The 10,338-nt window shown below is 36.3% G+C and overlaps 1 long non-coding RNA gene across 1 annotated transcript; it reads left to right on the forward strand.

Moving 5' to 3' along the window:
- Positions 1 to 4,682: 4,682 nt before the first annotated feature.
- Positions 4,683 to 9,852, forward strand: LOC107712639 (uncharacterized). The gene is made up of 3 exons (XR_001636810.1): positions 4,683 to 4,731; positions 9,501 to 9,542; positions 9,719 to 9,852. It is a non-coding gene; the product is annotated as an uncharacterized LOC107712639 (long non-coding RNA).
- The last annotated feature ends 486 nt before the right edge of the window (positions 9,853 to 10,338 follow it).

The raw sequence follows: 10,338 nt of genomic DNA on the forward strand, positions 1-10,338 counted from the left end.
AATGCATGAACTAGCTTTTCTGCATCAGAAACAGGTAACATGTTTCGTAACGGTTTAATATTACTGATTTTTCACGAGTGTGTGTCATGGGTATTGAGTGTGGGGTAGAAATTTGAGGGTCTTTGCTGGCCACCTCCCCCTTTATTTTCTATTGTATTGTACTTGTTTTATAAGTTACTGGTAAAGACGTGTGATGTATTGAGACCTGGTGTGAAGTGTTGTATGTGTTTTTATCAATTGTACGTTAATAAAGTGACTTGTTTATACCCATTATTATTATTATGCTCACCCTGCCTTTGGCAACGAACCTGTGTCCCTTTGTTTAGGGCTGTTATGTCCCGGTGTATTCCGGGTGGCGTAGTCGACTATAGGATTTCTCTTACTATTGGTAATATTCTAAGCACCTGACCACTTACTGCCACAAAGACATTAAGCTGTAGCTGTGCGCACACACAAACAGAAACAAACAAATACACACAGAGTTGTGAATTACCTGTGTAAGCCTTGTATAGGGTAGACTTGATTCCAGTCTTCCCAACTGATTTTGGTTTCAGGACACGAAGTTCACTCACTGCCTCTGGATGTACTCCCTTTGAATAAAACAAATGCAGTGTTAAAATGAACAGTTATAGTTAACAGTTGTTTTTTGATCTTGGGTGAATTTCATTTATTTATTTGTTACTTAATCTGCACTCTTGTTCATTATTAGTCTATAATATTTTAATGTGTGGCGTAGTCGACTATAGGATTTCTCTTACTATTGGTAATATTCTAAGCACCTGACCACTTACTGCCACAAAGACATTAAGCTGTAGCTGTGCGCACACACAAACAGAAACAAACAAATACACACAGAGTTGTGAATTACCTGTGTAAGCCTTGTATAGGGTAGACTTGATTCCAGTCTTCCCAACAAAATCCTGACTGAAAAGGTTCAAAAAGGCCATTAGCATTGAATGCCATTAGCATTAGAGAGAGAGAGAGTGTGTGTGTGTGTGTGTTTGAAGACATACATTTCTTTGGTCCTGCTGCCTCATAGAACAATAACGCCTAGCTCTCACTACCATACGAAACACATACGAAATGGTTAGCATTCATATAACGTTGCAAGTGCTAGCGCCAGCTAACTTAGTTGTCAACTTACCTTGATAATTGTGTATAAACTCCTCAACAAAGAATTTATAGCCCTTGCTCAGCCTTACTTCTTTAGTTGTTGAATGCCGTCCAACTATTCTTTCAACATCCTCGAACCTGAGTCGCGGCAACGTTGAGAGAGAAGCAGTGAAATAACGCTCCATGTTATGGAAACGCCGTAGTTTCAGCTGTGGCGGAAATAAGTTTACTCTGCGTGACGTAGTTTCCGGTTGCGTGTGAAAAAGGCTAATTGGTGCGTTCACCATCTCCCGAAGAGCAGCTCCCTCCATCTCTGGGTTGCTGTCTCAGGGCCTCTTGCTCTTCCGCTTGCCACCAAGTTTGGCGGGGGCCTGGACGGGCGGCTCCACAGCGCTGCTCTGCTGGAGGCTGCTGCGTTTGCTGCGCGGGAGCGGGCCGGCTGGAGGCAGCAGCTGCACGCCGGGGCAGGATGTGTCTGATGGCCTCAGTCTGCTTCTGTGCAGCGGAGAACTGCTGGGCGAAGTTCTCCACTGCGTCACCGAAGAGGCCGGTCTGGGACACGGGGGCATTCAAAAACCGAGTCTTGTCAGTTTCCCTCATGTCTGCCAGACACAGCCTGAGATGGCGCTCCTGGATCACCATAGTGGACATCACACGGCCCAGAGACAGCGCAGTGACCTTTGTCGCTCGTAGCGCGAGGTCAGTAGCGGTACGGAGTTCTTTGAGAACTTCTGGGTCGTGACCACCCCGTGCAGGTCCTTCAGTGCCTTGGCCTGATGAACCAGCAACAACGCCATAGCGTGTAGGGCAGAAGCAGCTTCTCTGCAGGCTGCATAAGCACTGCCGGTCAGGGCCGACGAGTACCTACAGGCCCGGGAGGGGAGCGACGGCTTGCCCCGCCAGGTGGCAGCGGTATTTGGACACAATTGCATTGCAACCGACCGCTCCACCGGAGGAACTTCCGTATACCGCCAGGGGGCGAACTCTAGATCTAGGCAGAGGCACGGGCACTCCGCCCCTTTGCAGGAAACGGAGACTGGTCCGCAACTCCAAGACGGTCATTTTCCCACAATGGGAGCATGACTCATCCACGAAAGCCACCTCAGCGTGCTTAATGCCCAGACATGAGAGGCAGCGATCACGACCATCACCTGGCGCCAGGTAACGACCGCATCCAGAAACGCACGGGTGGAAAGGCATCTTTAAAAAGACATCCACCCGTGAATGCTCTTTTAATGTGCTGAAGCGCACAGGGGAGATGGCTGTCTGCAACACAAACAGACACAGGAAGAACCACCTACATATAAGAGATGAGAGATGTGATAATAATTTGGTGGAAGATTAAAAAAAATATTCGTTAATCACCTGTATGTGGCGTATTCTAATGTAAAACTAATGGTCGCCTGAAGGCGTTCTACGACCACCATCATCTTATCTGAGCGCAAAACACTGCTCGGGAGAGTTTCAAGACAGTAAAAATAATAAATACATAAAATGTATGTGTTGTATTTTGTGTTGTTTATTTTTGTTGCCAGTATTTTAATAGTATTTAATTATTATGAACGTATTAAGCATTACAAAACAAGTTAGGCCTAATACCATCGATGAAACCACAAAGCTGGCGCGAAGGTATGTATAATTACAATATAAAGTCATTGTGAGTGTTATTGTTATTAATATTTTCTAAAATAAGGTACATGTAATATAAATATACATATGTGACGAAGATGTTTCTGCGACGGCTCCAGCTCTCCGACGCGTCCGAATTCGCTCACTTCATTTCGTTCACTCCTTTCTGATATAGGGCACTCAACTGCCATATTGTATACACTATATAGGAATTAGTGAATGAGTGAACGATTTCAGACACAGCTTTAGTGTCCGTTTCCATGGTGACTTGTCGATTCGTCGCTCTGTTGAGTATTTATTGCGTGTTAACCAAGAACATACTCTGAGTTGACTGAACTTACTCCCAGATGTGTTTTTAGAACCAGAGAGTTCAGGGTATAAGTGATGGTAAGTTAACCATGCTTTCTGGAATTACACTCCAGCACTGAACAGCAAATGGGAAGTTAATGGGAAGGCTCATTTAAAAAGTAAACAACTCACACAGTTCGATATAGTGTATAGTTGATACACTTGATCAAGATGGTGTAGCGAATCAGCTCAAGGGGAAATATGAATAATTAATCATAACTAGTTATAATCCTATCATAAGCCTGCATAAAACAGTATACATATAAGAGACAATATACAAGGACAGTAACAACATACACAATGACCTGAAGGATATGTGTGTTCATTCAAAGAAAGGTTTTCCTATGAATTAATTAGAGAAGAGTCCATTTTTACTGTGCATTGTGTCTCTTCCTATGGAAAATTTACTGATTTTCTCTACCCACATTCCTTTGGGTAATAAAACCAGTGATATCAGCCTCGTATGGCTTGTTAACTGAGGGGTGTTACGGAGTATTTGTTAAATATAGCTAACAAAATATATATTGTGTGTTTGATTGGTCCAGACGCTGGACGGCTGCCTCTGTTTGTAGCTCCTTGGTACTTGTACTATTTTTTTTTGTTTGTCCTGTCTTAAGTAACTTTGTTAAAATCAGCTTTACTAGAAATGAACTCCTAGACATCAGAAATAGCACACTAAATAACTTTTTGCCGACTTTTGGTCATTCAGACTTTTTACTGGACATTTACTGGAGTTGCGGATCGCGACGCAAACGAGAGAAGCGCGCTGGTGCTCTCGAGAAATTCAGACAGCGTGGTTTTAGGACTCCACTGTCGAGCATTCATTTGGCGAATCTCTGCTCCCTTGCACATAAATCAGACGAACTACTACTCCTCACCTGCACAAACAAGGACTTTTTAAACTCTGCTGCGCTTTGCTTCACGGAAACCTGGTTGAGGCTTTCCGGACAGCGCGCTTCATCTAACCTAGACCTGCAACACCTACAGCTTCATGGCAATTAAGTTGTTCATGTATTGAAACGTGCTGTTTGGGATGTCGAATTCTATTCAATTACTACCCAAAACATTTATCTAAAACTGAGATAATACAACTGTCTTCATGTTCATTATGTTACAAACAGTAGGCCTGCTCGAAAAAAATAGTATATCAAATGTGAAACAGTTTTGCATGACTCATTATGATGAATTTGCACATGATTTTTATGACAAACAAGCAAAATTTTATTTGATGATTATTAGACATATTAATTAGAGCACATGTCTGCATGAATTAAAATAATTTATATTGTGAATGATTTTAGGTTCATCAGCAAATCTGCCCCCTTGAAAGCTGTTATGATTTGCACCCTGAGGGAACATTTCACTTTAGCTGTTCACTTTGTTAGTGCAATGTAAGAGTGACAAATATCATTAAACAACCTCTTTAGAGATGCTGAGTTTTGTTTATAAGTCTACTTGGACCTATTTTGAAATAAATAAAATAAAATATTAATTAATTAATTAATAAATAACGCATTCCCAGAAATCACATGACTTTCAGAAACAGGGTGTTGCCTTGAGTATAAATAGGCTTTCTGATCTGGTTGTCTGCAGACTTTCAGAGTCAGCTGAAGACGGACGGACTGTTCAGAACATCACATTGTGAGTAGATACGTTCTAATGAATTCTGAGCTTAATTATAGTCTGATGACTGTTAAGACATTCTTTACAGTGTGACTTAAGATAAATAAGATCATTTGTACACTTATTCATGGTATGCAGTAATTACTATTGTAAAGGATTTGTCATTAAATAGTAATATCTCAAATATGCATCACTATTTATCCTATTTTTTTTTTACTGCTAAGATATGTGCTAATACACAATATGAATGTAAAACTTATTAAGATATGAATGAATGATTATTTTTTATTATTCTGTTTACATCAATTTATATATTTTTCTAAAGTAATTTTTATGGAAATGTTAACATTTATTTTCTTTAATTAGTTCAAATTGCTTGATAACCTTCAGGACCTCCACACACTTTAACCCCACTACAAATCCTGTAGTGTCCACACTACAAAGAGTAAAAATGTTGCAGTTAATTAGTGAATATTTAAATGGTGTCATTTGACTTTATTTCTGTCAGACGTCTACAAAAGTTCTTATTAAGAATTACAAAAGTTTAGACGTTGACATTTGAATGAAAATGTTTTGTTTGAAGTCACCATGATGGTGGTTGCTGTTTGCTTTAGCTGGGCTCTCGACTTAAACTGTAACTCTGTTTATAAGACACGTATGTTATTGCAAGAAAAGCCCAGAGAGAATAAGATCAGGAGATCTTGATCACTGCACACATCATGTGGTGGCCTGCTCTCATCTAGAGTCTAATCTTTGATTGTAAAGGGAATGAGTAAATAATTTCAAGCAATTGATTACAGCAACTGTGTAACAACACATGAGAATCAGTATTATTATGACAATGATATTCCAAAAGATTTTAAAAACATGTATGTTTTCAGCTGCTAGCGTCTACAATAAATAAATATAGATTTATCAATCACTGCTGATTTTTTTTCCAGAGACAGTACACTAAACATTTTGTTTGTGTAATTATGTTTAAATGGTCAAAGCGTTCAACACCACAAACACAGGTGGAGCGCCTTCAGAAAGATGCAGAGAACTATTCTAAAATCTTTTAGAGCTGTTTGGATTCGGCTCACTTTATTTTCCTTTTATTTTAAATAAAATTATATATGATTAGTTTGTGATTTTTATTAGTCATGTAACATTTTAAATAAATTAGTCCTGGGTATAACTTGTGTATTTTAGTTAAAATGTTTATTAAGTAATTTAAAAAAAAAAATGAACAGCTGGATGAATGTTTATAAACTGTTCAACAATTTGGGACATTCTGTTCTTTTGTAAAAGGTTGTGAACATTCAGTTTGTCTTTTGTTAATTACAGGAGTGTTGTTCAAGATTTTCTCAATATAAATAATTAAATTCTGTTCTTTACTACCTGGAATATTTATTCCTCTTCATTTATCTTGCAGCAAAGGGGTTTCTTTTTTCTTTTCATTTTGTTCTTTTGTTTGTTATTAGGTTAACTGACTCGTAATGTGTGCAATGGCTCACAACCTCCCGAGTGTCAGAACTTGCAGAGTGTATGCCTACCATTAAGTTGCAGTTTTGTGGGGTTACCATTAGGGCTGGGCAATTTTTCTGATTTTATTGATTAATTTGAATGTGCAGTTTTGCCACAATTTTTTTAATTTTTATTTTAAATTGAGGGATGTCGGCTTTGAATAAAAATATTAGCAAATGTTACAATTAGACTGTTAAAAATACACCAATGATAACAGTTAAAGGTGCACTAAGTGATTTTTGCCAAACGATGTTGATATTTGAAAGCACCAAACAAACATGCCCATACCCCAAAAGAACCTTGACCCTATTTTGATAACTCTGCCCCACAAGGCTCTCTTCTCCCTATCATTACTAGACACGCCCCTTACTGCTGATTGGCAGTGAGTGTGTTTTGGGACTCGTTATGACACTGTGGTCAAAAGCGTTTTTCAAAAATCGCTTTTTACAGTGTGACTTAAGATAAATAAGATCATTTGTACACTTATTCATGGTATGCAGTAATTACTATTGTAAAGGATTTGTCATTAAATAGTAATATCTCAATTATATAGTAATATCTCAAATATACATCACTATTTATCCTATTTTTTTTACTGCTAAGATATGTGCTAATACACAATATGAATATAAAACTAATTAAGATTATAAGTTTTAATGTTCGAATGAATGATGATTTTTTATTACTCTGTTTACATCAATTTATATATTTTTCTAAAGTAATTTTTATGGAAATGTTAACATTTATTTTCTTTAATTAGTTCAAATTGCTTGATAACCTTCAGGACCTCCACACACTTTAACCCCACTACAAATCCTGTAGTGTCCACACTACAAAGAGTAAAAATGTTGCAGTTAATTAGATGATTAAGTGAATATTTAAGTGCTGATTGAGCATTAGTGATGAACACCTGCTGTTAAGAAGCAGAATCACTGAAGAAAAAAGAAACAACAAGAACAGGAAAAAAGAGAAACACAAGAACTACAACTGACTTCCAGCCACAGCCTTAAATGAAATCAATTAAACAAAAGAAGACATTAAATCTCAGCAGAGGAGGATTAAACAACTCCACAAACAGCATTAACAGCTTCACTCATTTCTAACCAGATTGACTTTATTTCTGTCGGACGTCTACAAAAGTTCTTATTAAGAATGACAAAAGTTTAGATGTTGACATTTGAATGAAAATGTTTTGTTTGAAGTCACCATGATGGTGGTTGCTGTTTGCTTTAGCTGGGCTCTCGACTTAAACTGTAACTCTGTTTATAAGACACGTATGTTATTGCAAGAAAAGCCCAGAGAGAATAAGATCAGGAGATCTTGATCACTGTTCGGTGATGATGTCATCATGTGGTGGCCTGCTCTCATCTAGAGTCTAATCTTTGATTGTAAAGGGAATGAGTAAATAATTTCATGCAATTGATTACAGCAACTGTGTAACAACACATGAGAATCAGTATTATTATGACAATGATATTCCAAAAGATTTTAAAAACATGTATGTTTTCAGCTGCTAGCGTCTACAATAAATAAATATAGATTTATCAATCACTGCTGATTTTTTTTCCAGAGACAGTACACTAAACATTTTGTTTGTGTAATTATGTTTAAATGGTCAAAGCATTCAACACCACAAACACAGGCGGAGCGCCTTCAGAAAGATGCAAAGAACTATTGTAAAATCTTTTAGAGCTGTTTGGATTCAGCTCACTTTATTTTCCTTTTATTTTAAATAAAATTATATATGATTAGTTTGTGATTTTTATTAGTCATGTAACATTTTAAATAAATTAGTCCTGGGTATAACTTGTGTATTTTAGTTAAAATGTTTATTAAGTAATTTAAAAAAAAAAATGAACAGCTGGATGAATGTTTATAAACTGTTCAACAATTTGGGACATTCTGTTCTTTTGTAAAAGGTTGTGAACATTCAGTTTGTCTTTTGTTAATTACAGGAGTGTTGTTCAAGATTTTCTCAATATAAATAATTAAATTCTGTTCTTTACTACCTGGAATATTTATTCCTCTTCATTTATCTTGCAGCAAAGGGGTTTCTTTTTTCTTTTCATTTTGTTCTTTTGTTTGTTATTAGGTTAACTGACTCGTAATGTGTGCAATGGCTCACAACCTCCCGAGTGTCAGAACTTGCAGAGTGTATGCCTACCATTAAGTTGCAGTTTTGTGGGGTTACCATTAGGGCTGGGCAATTTTTCTGATTTTATTGATTAATTTGAATGTGCAGTTTTGCCACAATTTTTTTAATTTTTATTTTAAATTGAGGGATGTCGGCTTTGAATAAAAATATTAGCAAATGTTACAATTAGACTGTTAAAAATACACCAATGATAACAGTTAAAGGTGCACTAAGTGATTTTTGCCAAACGATGTTGATATTTGAAAGCACCAAACTAACACGCCCATACCCCAAAAGAACCTTGACCCTATTTTGATAACTCTGCCCCACAAGGCTCTCTTCTCCCTATCATTACTAGACACGCCCCTTACTGCTGATTGGCAGTGAGTGTGTTTTGGGACTCGTTATGACACTGTGGTCAAAAGCGTTTTTCAAAAATCGCTTAGTGCTCCTTTAAGAGCAAAAAACTGATCTGAGCACATGATGGTGCACTTGATTAACTATTCATTTGTGATGTGCTCTTTGAAGGACCGTAATGCAGAACATACCGCTAGGTGCTATTCACACAGAATGCATTTTTGCATTGAAAAACAATCATTGGACAAAACTACTGCTGTACAGTATGTTTAATGTTTCATGTTTGCATTAGAGGCTAAAAGGTGCTGTTATTTTCTTTTACTGTTAATAATAGCCTACTACTAGGTTGTTCTGCTGAAAAAAATGAGCTTCCTGTAAATCACATAATCATAAGAAACTGGGTGTGCTCAATTTTTTACAGCTGTTATCTAATAGATTAATGAATTAGATTAACAATAATTCAAATTTAAATCTCAATTCAAATAATAATAATAAAAACATTTTATTCTGTATTTACTGGGTCTATCTGCTGTTTTGAGTTTCTCTCCAAGACCGTTTGATTCACACAAAATTTGGCATGTATCATCTTGAGACACTGATTATAAAAAAATATATATATATATATAATTTGTCAAATAATTGAGAAGATATATGCCAAATATTTCCTGGGCTGTACCCCAAATCAATTATCAACAATGAAATGTATGTTTTCTTGTAAACCACATGATCTTCAGAAGGCGGTTTTTTTTTTTAAGATATAAATACACATTCTGTTGTCTAAATCTTCCAGGTTGGACTGGAGAAAGAGCCTCATTTAAAAGCACAAGTTATTGTAAGTATACATATTGTGCAACTCTGTTCTACTTTATTCTTACAAATATTGTTGTTTACCTTTAAATAAAGAATGTAATGTATAGCCTACATTAACTCACAGTATATTAAGTGAGCTCTCTCTCTCTCCTCCATCTGTTGTGAGAAATTACATTAACTTATATTTATGTTCTTTAGCAGCAAATTTCTTGGTTACCTTAAGGGCTTCAACTAACCAAGCTTCAACTGGCAGATTCTCAACCATTTCCTGAAAGGTGAGATATATGCAATGTCATTTTAGTCCATCACTGTTTTTAAAAGCATATTCAAAATTTACTAAAGAAATGCAAGTACTGGTTGCATATACAAATATTTTAGTAGATTTTATGACTTTAACATTAGTTTTTAACATTGTTAAAACACTGTAGAAAAAGTTTAAATGGATCATGATTTTTTTTAATAATGCTTCCTGAGAACTTAAGATGTTTGTAGGATTTTTGTTTTAGAAATAAAATGCCATTTTAGCCCTGATGCTAAAATTTAAAAGCTCTTAAAAGTTTTAAAATCTCTATTTAATGATATTTTGAGAGATTAGAGAATTGGTAATTTTTGAAAATGTACTAGTGAAAATAGTACCAAAATGATTCAAATGTGTCATAACATGCCGCAAAACAGCATTAACACAAACATCTATACACAGTGCATCCGGAAAGTATTCACAGCGCTTCACTTTTCCATATTTTGATATGTTACAGCGTTTTTCCAAAATGGATTAAATTCATTATTTTCCTCAAGTCTACAAACAATACCCCATAATG

This window comes from Sinocyclocheilus rhinocerous, unplaced genomic scaffold (genome assembly GCF_001515625.1).
Source record: "Sinocyclocheilus rhinocerous isolate Xijiao unplaced genomic scaffold, SAMN03320098_v1.1 scaffold10518, whole genome shotgun sequence".
NCBI lineage: Eukaryota > Metazoa > Chordata > Actinopteri > Cypriniformes > Cyprinidae > Sinocyclocheilus > Sinocyclocheilus rhinocerous.